The following is a 21,300-nucleotide window of genomic DNA, read 5'->3' on the forward strand; positions in this document are numbered from 1 at the left end:
TCCAAAGAGTTCATAAAAAGGGAAAAGGGACCCTGTACAAAAATATTTATAGCTGCTCTTTCTGTGTTAGCAAAGAATTGGAAATTGAGGGGATGCCCATCAATTGGGGAATGTCTGAATAATTTGATGTATATGTATGTAATGGAATACTATTGTTCCATAAGAAATGAACGGGTGGATTTCAGGAAAACCTGGAAAGACTTACATGAACTGATGCTGAGTGATGTGAGCAGAACCATGAGAACATTGTACACAGTAATAGCAACATTGAGCAATGACTAACTTTGATAGAATTAGCTCTTCTCAGCAATACAATGATATAAGACAATTCCAAGACTCAGGGTGGAAAATCCTATCCTTATTCAGAGAAAGAATTATGGAGTTTGAACGTAGATTAAAACATAAAATTTTCTTTATGTTTTTTTTTCTTTCTCCTGGTTTTTGCCTTTTCTTCTGATTCTTTTTTCACAACATAATGTGAAAATATGTTTAATATGATTGTACATATATAGCCTATATTATATTGGATGCCATATTGGGGAGGGGGAAAGAGGGCATGAGAAAGAATTCAGAACTCGAAATTTTGTGAAAATGAACATTGAAAACGATCTTTGCATGTAATTGGAAAAAATAAAATACTAATAAGTGAGAAAAACATAAAGTTGGACTCTGTTCCTCATGTGGAGGGAGCACTGTACCAAGCTTCTTGCACTAGGGCATAGGGTCTTTTTTGCTGGCCAACTGGGTTGGGCATATGGATCCTTGCCACTGGTCTGCTGTGCTGGGACCTTGAGGCCTCACCACCGACCTGTGCTAGGCTTGGACCCTTATAGATGCCTTGCTGGGTCAGGACCTGCTGCTGGCTTGTCGAGATGCTGCCTATACTTGACTGTACTCCCTTTTTATCCCAGTGAAACAGACCTTTCCTGAAGATATTCTAAAAAGTTTTGTTCTGGAAAATTATTTCACCCTATACTTTTGTTGCTTCTACCACTCCAGAATTCATTTTGAGGCGTTATTTTGTAGTTGCTTAGAAGTAAATTGGGGAGAGTTCAGATGTGATCCTGTCTTACTCTGCCATCTTTAATAAACTTTCTATGAATTAGAGTTGTTCAAAAGTGAAATGGGGTACCTGAGGAAGAAGTGAGTTCTTCTTAATTTATATCTTCAGGGAAAAGCTAAATGAACACTTGCTAAACATGTTGCAGAGAAGATACATATTCAAGGTGAGTTCAACAACATGACAACTGGAGACCCTTCTCTGAAATTCTGTAAGTCTGTAATTAAATTGATTAAAAGAAATATCTTTCTCAGGAAACACTGTATAACATTTTATAGTGCTTATAAAGATGGGTTATGTTTTTTAGGAACCACTATGGTTTTTAAAAACAGGTGCTATTAAAAATTTTGTAATATTAAAAATAATAGAAAAGACCCCACCCCCAGCTAAGGTGAGCAGCGAGGTCCTAACCTCAGTACAAGCCAGCAGGGAGGCCTAGAGGCTCAGTGTCAGCCCACAGCAAGGCCCTACCTTTCGGGCAGGCAAGAAGTGAGGTCCCTCCCTTAATTCAAGCCAGCAGTGAGGCCGCAACCCAGAGCAAGCCAGTAACAAGACTGACAGAAAAGGAAAATGCTAAATGTTGGAGATGTGGGAAAATTGGGATGCTAATGTACCATTGGTGGAGCTGTGAACTGATCCAATCGTTCTAGAGAGAAATTTGGAAACACACATACATACACACACACACACACACACACACACACACACATACGCACATACACATGTGTGAGTGTGTGTGTGTGTGTGTGTGAGCTCTTTTTGTGGTGGCTAAGAATTAGAAATTTAAAGGATCAATTGGGGAATGGCTAAACCAATTGTGATATATGATTATAATGGAATATTGTTGTCATATAAGAAATGATGAGCAGGATGATTTAAAAAAATAACCTGGAAAGACTTGCATGAATTGATGCAGCGTGAAGTGGGTAGAATGAGGAGAACTTTGTACTCAGTAATGACACTATTGTAAAGATGATCAACTGTGAAAGATTTTGTACTGTCATCAAAAACAATGATCCAAGACAATCCCAAAGCACTCATGGTGAAAAATGTTATGCATTGCAAGAGAAAGACATGATGGTGTCTGGATAGAGATGGAAGGATACCATTTTCATTTCCCCTTCCTTCCTTCTTTCCTTCCTTCCTTCCTTCTTTCCTTCCTTCCTTCCTTCCTTTCTCTCTCTCTCTCTCCCCCTCTTTCTTTTTTCCCTCCTTCCCTCCTTCTTTCCCTCCCTTCCTCCCTCTCTCTCTCTTTTCTTTCTTTCTGAATTTTCTTTCACAAAATTACCAATATAGAAATATATTTTACGTGATTGCACATGTATAACCTATATCAGACTGCTTATTATCTCAGGGAGGGGTCAAGGGAGGAAAGGAGGGATGGAATTTGGAACTCAAAACTTAAAAAAAATGAACATAAAAAGTTATTTTTACATGTAATTGGAGAAAATAAGATATTACCAAAACATAGAAATAATTGAGAACAGAACTATGATATATAATGGTTCAAACTTTACTGTCACTAATTTTATTCTATCACCACCCTAATTTAGGTGCTCATTACATCTCACTTGGTCAATTGTAGTAGCTTACTAACTATTCTCCCTAATCTTCATTGTCTTTTGCCTCCCATATATTAAGCTCTCATATTATCTTCCTAATATTCTGTTTCATCAAATCACTATATTGCTCAAAAGTTCCAATGTCTCCCCATTGCTTAACAAATCAAATATGCACTTTCACCTTGAATTCAAGGTATGCTCTAAAATGACTTCACCATATCTTTCTACCTTTTATTTACTAATAAAACAAGTGTCATTTGTTTTTCATGAATATTTATATATTATGATGTTGGTCTTTTATGTTATTGCCATACATTCATTTCTTTGTCCCATGTTTTCATGAGTGATTGAAAATAACTACCTTTCAAGATTTGTGAAGCTCATTAGATATACTATCTCATTTGATCCTATTAATTAGCACTACAGATATAATAATCTACATTTTTATAGATAAGAAAACTGAGGCTAGTTTAGTTAACTGAGCATAAGGAATAAAGTCAGAGACAGAATTTATACTCAGGTCTCTTCTGACCAAGTTCAATGTTCTTACCACTAAAACATCCTCCTAGTACCATGACATTTTAATACTATATCTCTAATCTCAGATTCATGAATTTCCCAAGATCTCAACTCCATCATTATAGAGAGTTGGATTTGTACATGTAATTTAACAGTGGGATAGGCAGGGTGTCACAGAATTTGATTTCTGTTTGTACCACTAGAATTTAGCCAATCTCATGGATCTGGAAACAATATAGTTTAGAATATTGATAGATTTCAAAAGATGAAGGATTTGTCTACATTGTCAGAAGTCAAAGAGAAAGGTTGAACCATATTGTTATTAATTAGTTTTCAGAAGTCTATGATAGCCACCAGGTAATCTAGCTAAGAATAAAACTAGATTTTTTTGAGAATTTTTTTGGGGGGAGAGGGAAAACATGGTCTAAATTTATTTTTTTCTTTCTTGATGTTCATGGAGAAAGTACCACTAGGATGCTGGATGTATTCAACCACCTCTTACTAAATCACATTTTTTTCCAAGTGTGAATACATTTCATCCATTTTTGCCAAGGCAACTTTATTTAGCAAGCTGTTTACCTTTCTGCAAAGCTTCATTACCCATAAAAACAAAGAATGAAGTTGATTAATGTGCTCTAAGTGTGATGTTCAAATTGTAATTTTCATATACGTAAATGGATGCTTCGGCAGTATTTTGTTTGATAATTTACAGAGTTAGCACCGTCCAAACCACTAATCAGTTTCTTTTTATGATGACAGCTGCAGTAGATTCTCTTAGCATGCTAATTTTCATTAGTGCCTTCACTTACTGAAGACTGCATGCCTTACTCAGGAGTGATCTCATCACCGAAAACTGAAGTTCAGGAGGAAAAAAAAAATCCTGGCTTCGGGGACCATTCATTTGCTTTTCTAAGAGACTGCACAGGATGACTGAAAAAAGAAAGACAAGCAAAAAAAATAAGTGGGTATATTTCAAAGATAAAGAAGTAGTATGAAAAATATATATGTATAGGGAATTTACCTTTAGGTTTTTTGTTAGTTACATTTGATTTATTTTGGTATTTTTCTCCTCTTAGTTTGTTGTACAATCAAGTTTGCTGAGACTGCTATAAGTCCAGGAAGCTATTCACATTTTGCAAAAATCAAGGCCTATTCGTTTCTTAGGGTGGCCACATTAATAGAGATTAACAGCATCACACTATATTTTTTAAAGTATCTCATGTAATAGCAATAAAATAATAAAAAGTCATGCAGTACTGTCTCCTGAGACACAAAGCATAAATGACAAGTGGATTAATGTCCTAACCTATGATGTATGAAGAGTCAAGCTTAAATCAAGAGACCCAATGTCATGCTATGTCATGTATTATAGAATTGCTTCCGTTTCTCATGGTGACACTCCCTCTGCTTGGATGGCAGCGTTAGTTTCTGTTAATTTGGGATTTTCATGCTTGGCTGCCAGTATTAATGTTTTATGCCACTGGAAATGTTAAGTCACCAATCAAAAGGGCTGAATATATTAATGTTCTGCCTCTGTGCATAGGTATGAGGAGATAAGATGAATCATGTGGTAGAAAAGAAAGCTATCTTTTGTAGAAAAAGGAGAAAATATTTTTGTAAATTGCTGATGTGAAGAGACTTATTGAAATATTCCTCTTTTTTAAAATTTCAAAATGCCATATGAGTATTGTCAATATTGAGATAATATTGTCTTGAATCTTGATCTCTAAAGTAATATGACAGCATGCCAAGAAAATAAACAAGAATTAAAGATATTTGACAGGATTATTTAACACCCTCATGTCCACCACTACCATCACATACATGTAGGTTTTGTTTTCAGTCTGTGTAAGGCAGTTGAGCAATTCAGACTCTCCAGAGAGGAAGCCAGAATATATTTTATGATACAATACTATGTTTGTCAAAAATATTTTATATTTATCTAGTTATATAATTCCCTGATAGAAAAAGTTCTCAACAACTAGTCTGCATGTAGAGACACTGCTTTCTATTACTCTATTTCAAAACCCTGATGGATATTTCATTTTTTCAACATGAGTATTCCACTGAAACATGAAACCACTTCTTTTTTTTGCCCACTTTTTTCTATGTCTTTCCATGAATCCTCCTTAAGCTATTTATCCAATGCATTAGAAGTATTTTTCTAATTAAAAAAAATTAGGGGTAGTATGTCATATCTAGTTGTCTAATTTTCTATCTACTCTGCGTATATAATTGTTTATATGTTGTCTTACCCTATTATAATAAAAGTTCCTTGAAGGTAGAGACTGTGGTTTAGAAATTCTTTGTGTCCCCAGTACTTAGGAATGCTGAGTATTCATTAAATTCTCCTACGTGCTCTATCTCCCTGCCCCCCTCTATCTATCTATGTTAGAGTTTCCTACAAAGTATATATCACACCACACTCTGTTAATAGGTATTGTCAAATAATACACTTTACTTATTCAAAATGACTGCTAGAACATCATATGTTGGCTTGGTCACTGGTTGGATAAACCTGGTATTTTTTAATCCTTATTTTTACACTCACTGATTTGTATTCCCAGTCCTTGGCTTGTAGATACTAAGGCTGAGTACTGACTATCTACAATCCATAATAAATCAGGCCTTTATGCGGTGCCTTGCTCCCATGGGATCTTCAAAGCAAAAATATTGAGCAATGAAAGAGATGTCATTGGATTAAGCATATTTATATTTTCTCTATCTTCCAGAATGTATATCAATGGGAAAGCAATCCTCACCTAAACATTAGCACATATAGAGCAATGTCTATAATTTTGCTTTGAGAACACTGAGTACAAGTCTCATCATGTTTACATATATCCATTAACATCTTGGTAGAGTTGAATCTGTTCTTTAATATCACAGGGTTCTCTCCTGACCCAAGTGTTCAAAATTATCATAGAACATTTTAATTGTTATTTATTGGTAGCCCTTGATTAATAAATACTACCTTCATATAACTTGTGATGGATCAATTATATTCCAATATAGTACTTTTATTTCATACATGTGATTTCTGAAATTCCATCATTAGAAAGGTGCTCTCTGGGGAGTCAAGTGTGAATGTTATTGCATGTTTTCTTGGTTTGTATTACTCTTTGCAAACCTTCAAACTACAATTATTTTACAGTTAATTATTCACAAATGTCCAGGGCAGAAGGATGAGCCCATTTCTACCTTTGTATTTACCAATGACACACTCGCCAAAAGTCTCAGTCTCTCATCTGTGTTTTGTTGAGTTAGTGGTCTAGCTCCTTGAATGTCACACATCTTCACCTCTTCCATGAGTTCTATAGAATGCTATAGAATAGGTTATGTGTATCTACTTTAGTCTTTCCTGGACATTAATGAATATACAGCAATCTAAGACTTAGTAAATCTTACTAGTAATCTCTAGCTGGTGGTAATGGACTTAATACTTGTCAGGATGTAAGTCAGTGAATTATTTTTTTTTCTATACTTGAAATTAAGCACCTTAACAAAATCTCAGAACCTATTAGTAAGCATCTAATACAGAGCCAAGAATTTATCTTTGTTGAGAGGATAATGAGTCTTGTTATGGGTAAATAATTTACAAGTAAATAAAATAAACTTGTAATAGTCATCTTTTTCATAGAATAAAATTGCTCCTAAGCCTGCTAGGCTGGCATTAAAATATAATACAATGATTTTGCTTGGAACCTCATAAGTCAACACTAGTGTTTGTAAAGCATTAAACCAACTCCTAACCTAAAGGAGAGAAATGGCACAGAATAAAAAGCAATGGACTTGAAGTAAAGAAAACCTGAGGATAAAAGAGCCTGGTGTGCTGTGGTTCATGGGGTCATGAAGAGTTGAAAATGACTAAACAATTGAACAAAAGTCATTTAAAATTTTTTACCAGAAAATGGTGGAGAGAAACCAGGAATTTGCCTGAGCTCTCTCCAATTTCCCTTGGAAACAACATTTAATCAAGCCTCTAAAAGAATTCTGGAGCAAGAGTCCACAAAAAGGCAGAGAGAAACAATTTTCAAATCCCAGATAACTTAGAAGTATTTCAGGAAAGGTTTGTCTCACTTGGGTAAAAGAGGAGTGTAGCCTAGCATAGGTAGTATCTGGCAAACCAGAGGGAGGCTTTTAGCCACAGCATGGATCAGCAACCAAGACCCTGCAGTCCTGGCTCAGGCCAGTAGAACAGCAGGCCAGCTCTGAGGGCTCCATCCCCAGTACATCAGGCAAAGTGCAAGCCCTGGAATACAGGGCACAACAGGCACAATTGGGCCAGGCCACCTTAGGTCAGCGAGCAAGCTATCAGCCTCAGAGGCCCCAGTGCAGAAGGCCAGTGACTAGACCCCTGGCCCCCAGTGCAAAAACTTGGGATAGTGCCTCCAGTGTCCCAAAAGCAGAGCTCAACTTTTAAAAATGAACAAAAAATGAAAAAGACCCCTGACCATAGAAAGCTACTATGGTGGCAAGAAATATCAAAACACAAACACAGAAGAGGAAAACGATGTCAAAATATCTACATGCAAAGCCTCAGAGGGGAATATGAATTGGTCTGAAGCCCAAAAATTCCTCTTAGAAGTGCTCAAAAAGGATTTTAAAAATCAAATAAGAAGTAGAAGGAAAAAATGGGAAAATAAATGAGAGTTATGTAAAAGAAATATGAAAAAAAGTCAACAGTTTGGAAAAGGAAGTACAAAAATTGACTGAAGAAAATGACTTCTTTAAAAGTAGAATTGGCCAAATGGAAAAGAAAGTGCAAAAGATAACTGAAGAAAATAATTCCTTAAAATTAGAATTGGGCAAGTAGAAGCTAATGAACATATAAGACATCAAGAATTGGTCAAACAAAAAAAGAGAATAAAAAAATAGAAGAAAATGTAAAATGCCTAATTGGAAAAACAAATGACCTGAAGAATAGATTTAAGAGAAGTAATTTAAGAATTACTGGCCTACCTGAAAGCCATGATAAAAAAAAAAGAGCCTGGACAGACTCTTTCAAGAAATAATCAAGGGAAACTGCCTTGATATCCTAGAAGCAGAAGGTAAAATCATCGTAGAAAGAATCCACCAATCACCTGCTAAACGAGATCATAAAATGAAAATGTCAAAGCATATTGTAGTCAAGTTCCAGAATTATCAGGTCAAGGAGAAAATCCTGTAAGCAGCTATAAAAAATCAATTATCAAGGAGCCACAGTCCAGATTACACAGGATTTAGCAGCTTCTAGATCAAAGGAACAGAGGGCTTGGAATATGATATTCTGGAAGGCAAAAGAGTTTGGATTACAACAAAGAATCAACTACCCAGAAAAACTGAGAATAATTGTTTAGGGGAAAAGATGGGGGGGACTTTCAAATTTTCCTGATAAAAAGACTAGAGCTCAAAAAAAAAGTTAAAATGTTTACATCCCTGCATGGGAAATATGGGAAGATGATTCTTGTAACTCTTAAGAACTGTATCACTATTAGGAGAGTTAAAAGGAGTATGCTTAGATAGAAGGTGTGGGTATAAGTTGACTTTGATGTGATGATAAAAAAGTTTAATTAAGGGGTGGAAAAAAGGATTGTACTGGGAGAAGAGGAAAAGGGGAAACAGAATGGGGTAAATTATGTCACATGAAAAGGTATGAAAGATCTACTGCAGTAAGAAAGAAAGAAGGGAGGAGGTGAGCATCTAGTGAACCTTACTCTCAGTGGATATGTCTCAAAGATAGAATAATATACACACTCAGTTGGGTAAAGAAATATATCTTACCCTATAGGGAAGTAGGAGGGGAGGAGGGAAAGAAAAGGCAGGGGGAGTTCTGAAAGAATGGAGGGCAGATTGAGGGAGGCAGTGGTTAGAAGCAAAACACTGATGAAGAGTGTGGGGGGGAAGGAGAGAGAAAAATATAAATGGGGGAAAATAGGATGGAGCAAAATACACAGTTAGTAATCATAACAGTAAATATGAATGGGGTGTACTCTACCAAAAACAGAAGCAAATAGTAGAGTGGATTAAAAACCAGAATCTTACAATATGTTGTTTACAAGAAATACATTTGAAGCAGAGAGACACACCCAGCGTATAGGTAAAAGAGTGGAGCAGAATTTATTATGTTTAAACTAAAGTTTAAAAAAAGTAGAGGTAGCAATCCTGACCTTAGAAAAAGCAAAAACAAAAATGTATCTAATTGAAAGAGACAAGAAAGGAAACTACATTTTACTAAAGGGTACCACAGAAAATGAAGTAATATTAATACTAAACATATATGCATCAAGTGGTATAGCATCCAAATTCTTAGAGGAGAAGTTAAGTGAGTTATAGGAAGAAATAGACACCAAAACAATACTAGTGGGCAAACTCAACCTCCCCCTCTCAGAACTAGATATATCTAACTGCAAAATAAGCAAGAAAGAAAATAACTAGATGAATAGAATTTTAGAAAAGTTAAATATGATGGACTGCTAGAGAAAACTGAATGAGGATAGAAAACATATACCTTTAACTCAGTGGTGGTGGCACCTACACAAAAATTGGCCATGTAATAGGGCATAAAAACCTCACAATCAAATGCAAAAAAGCAAAAATATTTAATTCATCCTTTTCAGATCATGATGAAATAAAAATTTTCGGTAATAAGGGGCCATGGAAACAGAGTAAAAATTATATGGAAATTAAATAATCTAATCATAAAGAATGATTGGGTCAAACCATAAATCATAGAAATAATCAATAATTCCATCAAAAAGAAAGATAATAATGAGACAACACACCAAAATTTATGGGATGCAGTCAAAGCAGCACTTGGGAAAAATTTTATATCTCTAAATGCTCACATGAATAAAATAGAGAAAGAACAGATCAAAGAATTGGGCATGAAATTAAAATAGAAAAAGAACAAGTTAAAAATCTCCAGTTAAACACCAAAATAGAAATTCTGAAAATCAAAGAAGAGAGTAATAAAATTGAAGGCAAGAAAACTATTGAACTAATGAATAAAACCAAGAGCTTGTTTTATGAAGAAAAAAATTGAAAAAAACCTTTGGTAAATTTGATTTAAAAAAAAAGCAAGGAAACCAAATTACCAGTATCAAAAATGAAGAGTGAATTCACCACCAATAAAGAGGAAATTAAAGCAATAATTAGGAACTGTTTTGCCCAACTGTATGCCAATAAATCTGATAATCTAAGTGAAATGGATGAATATTTACAAAAATATAAATTTCCCAGATTAACAGAAGAGGAAACAAAATGCTTAAATAACCCCATTTGAGAAAGAGAGATTGAACAAGCCATCAATGAACTCCCTAAGAAAAATCTCCAGGGCTACATGGATTTACAAGTGAATTCTAGCAAACATTTAAAGAACAATTAATTTCAATACTATATAAACTATTTATAAAAAATAGATTAAGAAGGAGTCCTACCAAATTCCTTTTATGACACAAATATGGTGCTGATACCTAAACCAGGAAGAGCAAAAACAGAGAATGAAAATTATAGAACAATTTCACTAATGAATATTGATGCAAAAATTTTAAATAAAATATTAGCAAAGAGATTACAGCAATTTATCATGAGGCTAATATGCTATGACCAGGTGGGATTTATACCAGGAATGCAGGACAGGTTAAATATTAGAAAAACTATCAGCATAATCCACCAAGTCGATAGCAAAACTAACAGAAATCATATGATTATCTCAATAGATGCAGAAAAAACTTTTGACAAAATACAGCACCCATTCCTATTAAAAACACTAGAGAGCATAGGAGTAAATGGAGTTTTCCTTAAAATAAGTACTATCTATCAAAAGCTATTAGCAAGCATTATCTGTAATGGGAATAAACTGGAAATCCTTTCCAAGAAGATCAGGGGTGAAACAAGCATGCCCATTAGCAACACTATTATGCAATGTTGTACTAGAAATGTTAACTTTAGGAATAAGAGAAGAAAAATAAATTGAGGGAGTTAGAATAGGCAAAAAGGAAACAAAACTATCACTCTTTCCGGATGATATAATTATATGCTTAGAGAATCCTAGAGAATCAAATAAAAATATTTGAAATAATTAACAACTTTAGCAAAGTTACAGGATATAAAATAAACTCACATAAATCATCAGCATTTCTATATATGACCAATAAAGCTGAGCAGCAAGAGGTAGAAAGAGAAATTATATTTAAAATGACTGTAGACAATATGAAATAGTTAGGAGTCTATTTACTAAGACAAACTCAGGAACTATATAAGCCTGATTACAAAACACATTTGACACAAATAAAGTCAGACCTTAAACAATTGGCAAAATATCAATTGTTCAAGGGTAGGCCAAGCTAATATGATAAAAATGGCAATTCCATCTAAATTAATTTGCTTATTCAGTGCCATAAAATCAAACTACTAAAAATTATTTTATAGAGTTAGAAAAAATAATAGCAAAATTAATCTGGAAGATCAAAAGGTCAAGAATATCAAAGGAATTAATGAAAAAAAAACAAAGGAAGGTGTTATAGCTGTACCAAATCTAAAACTGTATTATAAAGTAACAATCACCAAAATTATGTTGTACTGGCTAAGAAATAGAGTGGTGAATCAGTGGAATAGGTTAGGTACACAAGACACAGTAGTCAATGATTTTACTAATCTACTGTTTGATAAATCCAAAGGCTGCAGCTTCTCGGATAAGAATTCACTATTTGACAAAAACTGCTAAGAAACTGGAAAATAGTATGGCAGAAACTAGGCAGAGAGCTACAGCTTACACCCTATACCAAGATAAAGTTGAAATAGGTACATAATTTAGACATAGAGGGTGATACCATAAGCAAATTAGGAGAGCAAGGAAAAGTTTATCTGTCAGATCTAAGGAGAAGGGAAGAATTTAAGACTAAACAAGAGATAGAGAACATTATGAAATGCAAAATGGATAATATTGATTACATTAAATTAAAATAGGTTTGGGCAAATAAAACCAATGTAACCAAGATTATAAGGAAAGCAGAAAGATGGGGAACAATTTTTACAGCAGTGTTTCTGATAAAGGCCTCATTTCTCAAATATATAGAGAATTGAGTCCAATTTATAAGGATACAAAACATGCTCCAATTGATAATTAGTTGAATGGTCAAAAAGGCAGTTTTTAGATGAAGAAATTAAAGCTGTCTATAGTCATATGAAATATGCTCTAAATCACTATTGATTAGAGAAATGCTAATTAAAATAACTCTGGGGTACCACTTTGCAACTATCAGATTGGGAAATATGACAGAAAAGGAAAATGATAAATGTTGGAGAACATGTGGAAAACTGGAGCACTAATGCATATTGTTAGTAGAATTGTGAACTGACCTAACCGTTCTGGAGAACAATTTGGAACTATGCCCAAAAGGGCTATAAACCTATGCATACCCTTCGATCAGGCAATATCACTACTAGGTCTGTATCCCAAAGAGATCACAAAAAATGGAAAATTACCTACATGTACAAAAACATTTATAACAGCTCCTTTTGTGGTGGCAAAAAATTGGAAATTGAGGAGATGTCCATCAATTGGGGAATGGCTAAACAATTTGTGGTTGATAAATATAATGGGATACTACTGTGCTACAAGAAATAATGAGCAGGTGGATTTCAGAAAAACCTAGAAAGACTTACATAAACTGATATGAGTGAAGTGAGTAGAACCAGAATATTGTACACAGTAACAGCAATATTGTTTGATAATCAACTATGACTGACAGCTCTTCTCAGCAATACAATGATTCAAGACAATTCTAAAAGACTCATGATACAAAATGCTATTAATATCCAGAGAAAGAACTATGGACTCTGAATACAGATAAAAGCATACTATTTTCACTTTTTTTAAAATTTTTGTGGCTTTTCCCTTTTGTTCTGTTTCTTCTCTCCCAACTTGACTAATGTGGAAGTATATTTACATGATTGCCCATGTATAACCTATGTCAGATTGCCTGCTGTTTTGGGGAGGGAGAGAGAAAAAAAATGGAACTCAAAATCTTATAAAAATGAATGTTGAAAACTGAAGTAAAATAAATTTTTCAGCCTCACTTTCTTCATCTGTAAAATAAGGGTGTTGGATTTGATGATCCAATGCCTATTATAACTTTATGACCCTATAAAGTTTTTGAAAGTCTGAAACCTCATTCCCATTTCTTCTCCCATTGATTTCTAAACAGTTCCCCAGAGTTCAGGTTTGATACTTCATTATTAATGTTGATGTTATTTTGCTATTTGCTCTTAGTTATCATCAACTAAATATACCTATATGAGGTTATTGACAATTTTACAATGATGGTACAATGTTCCATAAATCTTATAAAATAGCTTTGTAAGATGATGATAAATATAATTAATGATATATGATTGGTTTCATTGAAGACAGAATTCCTGAGTTTGTTTGTTTTTTTTAATGTGATTCATTATAGCCAGAAATTTTTGTTTGTTTATTCCCTTCATTTACAAAAGAGGTAGACATGCATGACCCATATGTAACGGGGACAGTTAGGTTCTCCTTTTAACTTTTAAGTCACACTTAGAAATAATGTTCTGTTGGGATTTTTTCACAGTAAATAAGAGGAAAAGTGACCAAGGAGAGACATGAGGAGGAAAGAATCATAAGGCCATAAAGCTAAGGCAAGAAAAAAGAATGAAAACATGTGTAGTCACACTGATACTGGACTTTAGGCAACAGAAAATAGATTAGGAGAGTACACTGAATTGATGGCCATGAAGAAAATAAGCAAACAAAAGAACAGCAGGGAAATCCAACTGACAGGGAAGAAGCAGAATAGATGGACGATATTCCTGTAAAGGATAAAAATGAACTTCAGTAGGTCGACATAATTTATGAAATATTCAACAGAGTTCACAAAATTCCTTCACTCATGACCATTTGTTCTTGTGGAACATGCTTGTGGTCTCCTTAAATTAGTTGCAGTAGGACACTCAAGAAGATATACTCATACTCTAACAACATTGAAGAAAACAGAATGCAGCTACCCTGCAAGAAATCTCGTCATCTCATTTATTAAGATGATTCATTATTCACTGAGCAACAACTCAGTGCTTCGTAGAACTGAAAAAAATTCAACTTTTTTCTTCTGTTTTGATACTGTAAAATATAAGGAAACATTAATGGATAAAAAGAAAACTATTTGGAATTTGAGAGGATTGTTCTTATATTTTCCACAAAGATAATGCCAGACTTAAGCCTTTTAAAGGATAAATCATTTAAAACAAAGTGTAAGGGGGAAAATAGCAACAGAGAGAATAAAAATGAAGAAAAAAGTCACACCTCAGGATTACAATCATATTGTTTCTGTTCTTAATTTCAGTTTTCCATCCAATGCCACATAGTCATTGTTGCCAACACAGTCCCAACAAATCTACTTGTATGTTAGTCAATTGATAAGCATAGCAGCTATTACTCACCTATTATGTACCAGGACTTTGTGCTAAGGGTTGGGGCTACAAAAAAGAGTAAAAGACATTCCCTGATCTCTAGGAATTCACATTCTAGTGGATGGGGAAGAAAGCTAGACAACATGCAAAGAACTATGTGCAAACAAGATTTACAAGGATAAATAGGAGATAAGCAACAGAGTGGAGGCACTAGAATTAAGCAGGTTTAGAAAAGATTTCCTATACAATGTGGGATTTTGTCTGGGATTTGAAGGAAGCCAAGGGAGCCAGGAGATGAAGATGAAAAGGCAGAGTGTTCTAGTCATGGAAGAGAGTCTGTGAAATTATTCTGAGCCAAGAGATGCCAGGAGGTCTATGTCACTGGATCAAAAAATATCTAGTGGTGCTGAAGGGGGGAGGTTATGAAGGGATTTGAATACCAAATAGGGAATTTTATATTTTATCATGGAGATGACAGGGAGCCATTGGACTTTATTAAGTAGAGTAGTGATGTTGTTTGTCATGTGTTTCATCACTTTGACAGCTACATGGTAGATGAATAGGAGTGGGGAGAGACTTAAGACAGGCATACCCACCAGCAGGCTATTACAAGCAGGCCAGGCATGAGGAAATGAAAAAGATATCACAAAAGAAATACTAAAATTACCAAGGATCCCAGATCTTAAGCTACAAAACTTATACTATAAAAGAGTTACCATAACTATTTGTTGCAAGTTCAAAAAATAGAAAACAAAAGTAAGCAATGGACCAGGTAAGGCATATCATAATAAGAGGCAATTGATCACGGTGCTATATTATTGAATAAATCCAAAAGCCAACTACTGAATTCTTCTTTCTTTCTTTCTCTTCCTCCTCCTCTTCCTCTTTAGCCTCCACCTTCTTCTTCCTCCTCCAATTATCAATTATCACTGCTAATAAAAATAATTATTAATAATAATAATTTTCCAGTATGATATGGGCCTTAATAAATTGTGCAGGGATAACACCCAGGCTAAAATATTTCATATCTTTTTTTTTCAAAAACTTATGATCCAAAGCATAGCTGGACATTAATGCAAGTTTTTCAGGTACTCCTTCCACTAATACTCAACATCAGAACTTTTTATCATGTGTTCTCCATGGATATTCCAATGATGATGTGATGAACTTTACTTATGTCATTTTGGAATCTTGTAACTACCAATGTATCATCCTGCATACCGTCTTTCATCTCTTTCAAGAGTTGGAACAATGCATAATGCATTGCAATTGGAGTCAGGAAGACCCAATTTCAAAGCCTAACTTAGACACTAAATGGCTGTCTGTCACTAGGGAAGTCACTTAATGGTCGTCTGCCTCAGCCTCCTCACCTGTAAGATGGGGGTAGTAATTACACTTATTTTCCATTATCAAATGAAATAACGTGTTCCTTAAAGCACTATAGTAATGTTAGCTATTATTATCAGTACATCACTAGTATACCACTTCCATTTTGAGATTTTCCTTTAATAATCTCTTCTATTGCACTTCTAATTGTGAGTGATAACTGAAAAAGACTGTGCAGCACAGTGGAAAAATCCCTGGCTATGGATTCAGAAGACAGGAGTTCAAATTCTCCCTCTGTTACTTAATACCTGTCTGATCTTGAAATGTCAGCTCTTAGTGATTGACAGGCCCAAACCACAGTATCCTTTGTTCTTGCATACAGACAAACCCCAGAGTTGTGGTAGGCAAAATATAGCCTGGAGGAGTAATGAATGCACTAGCTCTAAGGTGGCCACTGAAGAATCTATTTTTATATTTATATTTTACTAATATTAATATGCATATATTAATCAATGGAAAAATATTGATATTAATATTTCTATATCTAACGCAGATACCAGGACCACATTAACAGTGAAAAGCCTCCTATTTATCCATGGCTGCACAGAGGGGGGAAACAAAACAAAACAAAAACAATGCCTCTTTTTATTTTGGTAGAGTAATATTAAGGACTCTTGATTAGTAGCATCATCTAATTACCATGTGGCTTGTATTCCTATCTGCTCTATAGAATAAGGGCTAAGGCTTGAAATTCTATCTGCCTCTTAAGGTTGCTCAAGCAAGGTAATGCACGCAGGCCTGGTTGTACAACTCATGTAAACTGTTGGCCAGCAAGCTCGAATTTGATTTCGAGCAAAATTCTAAAATGGATCATCAAAGAGTTGTTTGGTAGAAATCTAGGAAATGAAATAATCACCAAGAACCAACATGTCTTCATCAACAATGGGTCATACTAAGAATGGCTCAGAATGAAGAACTAAGCTTCTTCCTCTCTCTCTCTCTCTCTCTCTCTCTCTCTCTCTCTCTCTTTCCTTGGTTAATAAGATAGTTCACAAGGGGAATATATATATACATATATTTTTACCAAATGCTTTGGTAAAATCCAATCAAATTATATATATATATATATATGGATTTTACCAAAGCATTAGATAAAGGATAAAGAATCTACTGTTATCATAGTGAAAAAGGAGATATTTGGGATAAATGATAATATAATTAGGTTAAACTGATTAAATGGTTGGAGCCTAAGAATAATCAAGAACAGTCTAAATCAACTCAGGTCTTTAGTGGAGTACTCCAACAACCTTTTTTTGGGCCTGTGTTGCTTCACAGTTTTATCAATGAATCAGGTAAATGCACTGTGGCATATTTCTCAAAATTTTAGGTAATCTAAAGCTAATAAAGAGTGCTAATATATTAAGTGACAGAACCAAAGGTTTTAATAGATTAGAACTTTTGATAAAATCTAAAAAAATGTTTAAAATGTAATAGGAATAGCCCTGGCAATGGCAGTGCTTGTGGGCTAGTGCCCAGGCTGAGCAGCAGAAGATGCCCTGTTGAACAGGACTAGTGCCATGCTCAAAGCCAAGATCCTGGCTAACTTTTTTCTCTTTCTTTCTTATTTAGTTATTTTAGTTTTCAACATTCGTTTCCACAAGATTTTTAGTTCCAAATTTTCTCCCCATCTCACCCCTCCCCCACACCAAGATGGTATGCATTCTGACTGCCCCTTCCCCTAATCTGCCTTCCCTTCTTATCACCCCCCTTCTCTTTTCCCTTTCTCCTTCTATTTTCCTGAAGGGCAGGGTAGATTTCTATACCCCATTGCCTGTATATATTATTTACCAGTTGCATGTAAAAAACAATTTTAAACATTTGTTTTTAAAGCTTTAGGTTCCAAATTCTCTCCCTTCCCCCCTTTCCACCCACCCTCATTGAGATGGCAAGCAACTCAATACAGGTTGTACATGTGTAGTCATGCAAAACACTTCCATAACAGTCATGTTGTGAAAAATTAACTATATTTCCCTTCATCCTCTCCCACCCCCCATCTATTCTATTCTCTCTTTTGACTCTGTCACTCCTCCGAAATGTTTGCTTCTGATTACCCCTGCCCCAATCTGCCCTCCCTTCTAACATCCCTCCTTTTTTATCCCCTTTCCCCTATTTCCCTGAAGGGAAATACATTTCCTTGTAGATTTCCATAACCAATTAAGTGTGAATGTTATTCCCTCCTTAAGCCAGTTCTGATGAGAATAAGATTCACTAATTCTCTCTCACCTTCCCCCATTTCTCCTCCACTGTAAAAGCTTTTTCTTGTCTGTTTTATGTGAGATAATTTATCCCATTCTACCTCTCTCTTTCTCCTTCTCCCAGTATAATTCTCTCTTATCCCTTAATTTTATTTTTAGGTATCACCCCTTCATCTTAGCTCACACTGTGCCATCTATCTATCTAGATAGATAGATAGATAGATAGATAGATTTCCCTCCAACTACCCTAATACTAACAAAGGTCTCATGAGTTACAAATATCATCTTTCCATCTAGGAATGTAAACAGTTCAACTTTAATAAGTCCCTTAAGATTTCTCTTTACTGTTTACCTTTTCATGCTTCTCTTGAGTCTTATATTTGAAAGTCAAATTTTCTGTTCAGCTCTGGTCTTTTCATCAAGAATACTTGAAAGTCTTCTACTTCACTGAATTTCCATTTTTTTCCCTTGAAGGATTATTCTCAGTTTTACTGGGTAGATGATTCTTGGTTGTAATCCTATCTCCTCTGCCCTCTGAAATATCATGTTCCACATCCTCCAGTCCTTTAATGTAGAAGCTGCTAAATCTTGTTTTATCCTGATTGTGTTTCCACAATACTTGAATTATTTCTTTCTGGTTGCTTGCAATATTTTCTCCTTGACCTTGGAACTCTAGAATTTTGCAGCAATATTCCTAGGAGTTTTCCTTTGGGGATTTCTTTCAGGAGGTGATTGGTAGATTCATTCTATTTCTATTTTGTTCTAGAATATCAGGGCAGTTTTCCTTCATAATTTCTTGAAAGATGATGTTTAGGTTCTTTTTTTTTATTATGGCTTTCAGGAAGTCCAATAATTTTTAAATTATCTCTCCTGGATCTATTTTCCAGGTCAGTTTTTTTTCCAATGAGATATTTCACATTGTTTTCTATTTTTTCATTCTTTTGGTTTTGTTTTACAATTTCTTGATTACTCATAAAGTCATTAGCTTCCATTTGCTCCATTCTAATTTTTAAGGAAGTATTTTCTTCAGTAAGCTTTTGGACTTCCTTTTCCATTTGGCCAATTTTGCTTTTGAAGGCATTCTTCTCCTCATTGGCTTTTTAGACTCTTTTACCATTTGGATTAGTCTATTTTTTAAGGTATTATTTTCTTCAGTATTTTTTTGGGACTCTTTAGCAAGCTGTTGACTTGTTTTTCATGATTTTTTTGCATCCCTCTCATTTCTCTTCCCAGATTTTACTTTACTTCTCTTTCTTGCTTCTTAAAATTCTTTTTGAGCTCTTCCATGGCCTGGGACTGATTCATATTTTTCTTGGAGGCTTTGGATGTAGGAACTTTGACTTTATGGTCTTCTTCTGGTTGTATGTTTTGATCTTCTTTGTCACCAAAGTAAGATTCTATGGTCTGACCTTTATTGTACTGTTTGTTCATGATCCCAGCCAATTATTTGATTTATAAACTCATAAGGTAGAGATCTGTTTCCAGTATGGAGAATCTACTATTCCAAGCTTCAGGGATTTTGTGCTGCTGTTTTCAGGGATACTTCTAGTAAATTTTCAATTCTTCCATGGTGATATTATCAAAGGAGAAGTGTTTACTTTTCTCCTGGTCTGTGCTCTGATCTATGAGTGACCACAAGCATTCTTTTCTGCCTTGTAACTGTGAGGTGGATTCCCTCTCCACCACCATCACAAGCTCCACCATGCCAATGCTCCTCCTCGTCCCAGAACTGTGACCCAGATCTAAGCACGGGCAAAGCAAGAGAATCTTGCCTCAGCACCAGCAAAGAGATCCTTGCAATCCTCCTCTGATCAGCCACTTGATCTCTCCTTTGTCTGCGGGCTGAAAGCTCAGGAAGCAGCCACCGCTCTGGGGCTGTGCTGGGACTGGGGCCTGACTGAGCTCCTCTCTCACAGCAGTTCATCAGACCTTTTCTACTGACCTTCTAAGTTGTCTTTGGCATTAGTAGGTTGAAAAGTCTGGAAACCACCACAGCTCCCCTTGATTCTGCCCCCTGAGACTTGCTCCAGGTTTGCTGAGGCCCCATCTTTGTGTGGCCCACACTGAACTGTATTTTTCTCCCAGCCCAGGGCAATAGACCTTTCCAATAAACCATCTAGGTTGTCTTTGGCTGGAAATTTGTTTCACTCTGTCTTTTTGTGGGTTCTGCTGCTCTAGAATTTGTTTAGAGCCATTTTTTTAAAGATATTTGGAGGTGTTTGGGCAAGAACTCAAGCAAGTCACTGCTTTTACTCAGCCATCTTGGCTCTACCCCTTGGTTAATTTTTTGACAGAGTCCTCTGACATAACCTAGTACAATCCAACCCAATGTGTGAGGATCCTGCAATTTGAGAACCCCCAAATAATTAGCAACAACAAAACAAGAGGGTTTGAGTTTGAACTGTGGGATTATGGAGTAGATACAAAGTTTGCTGGCTCACTTTCATGAAGGACTCTTGTGGAGTGGTAATTATCTTCAATGTTGATATCCCCAACCACCTGAAGGAGATTGAAATGTGACATCCTAACAGTAAACTTGTTACTTGTACCGGTTGATGAGCCGTTACAAGACAATCAGCGTCTCTTAATTGGGCACCATAAGCTAGGCTCTGGAGAGGACAAGGGCAACTTGTCTTTAGCCTTGCCTCTGAACAAACTGAAACTGGTACACTGCAATCTAGAGGAGGATCTGGATGTAATTCATAAAGTACTTGAAACGTATAGTCAGTTACGTGTCTGAGAGCAGAAATAGGGAAGAGATATTGATTGTCATGTAATTTTACAATTATTCATTATTCACAAGAGATTCTTTTTACAACTTTGAAATATTTGCCTTCATCTTGAGCTCCTGCTCAGAGGTCTAAAATCTCTTTGAGGGCACTGATCCTTGTGTGTGTGTGTGTGTGTGTGTGTGATCAAATGAGATCTGCCAAGTGGTTGTGCTTCCTCTGCTAAAGTAAGGTCCCTATTAACCAGTGATTCTATGGATTCCCACTGTGCTTTTTGGTGTCAAGAACCCCATTGGTGAATTTGCCTGGTCCTGATATTGTCAGAAACCTATAAAATCAGATTCAGTTTTGTTTCTTTAGTTGCATTTCTTCTGAAAATTGTATTTCTATTGCTCAGTGATCAATCTTTCCCTCAAGATAGTTGCTGTTGGTGT

The 21,300-nt window shown here is 35.3% G+C and overlaps 1 pseudogene; it reads left to right on the forward strand.

Moving 5' to 3' along the window:
- LOC114031152 overlaps positions 1 to 20,914 on the forward strand; it is a 184,346-nt pseudogene extending 163,432 nt beyond the window's left edge.
- The last annotated feature ends 386 nt before the right edge of the window (positions 20,915 to 21,300 follow it).

Source organism: Vombatus ursinus, unplaced genomic scaffold, assembly GCF_900497805.2.
Source record: "Vombatus ursinus unplaced genomic scaffold, bare-nosed wombat genome assembly UNPS02015089.1, whole genome shotgun sequence".
Lineage (NCBI taxonomy): Eukaryota > Metazoa > Chordata > Mammalia > Diprotodontia > Vombatidae > Vombatus > Vombatus ursinus.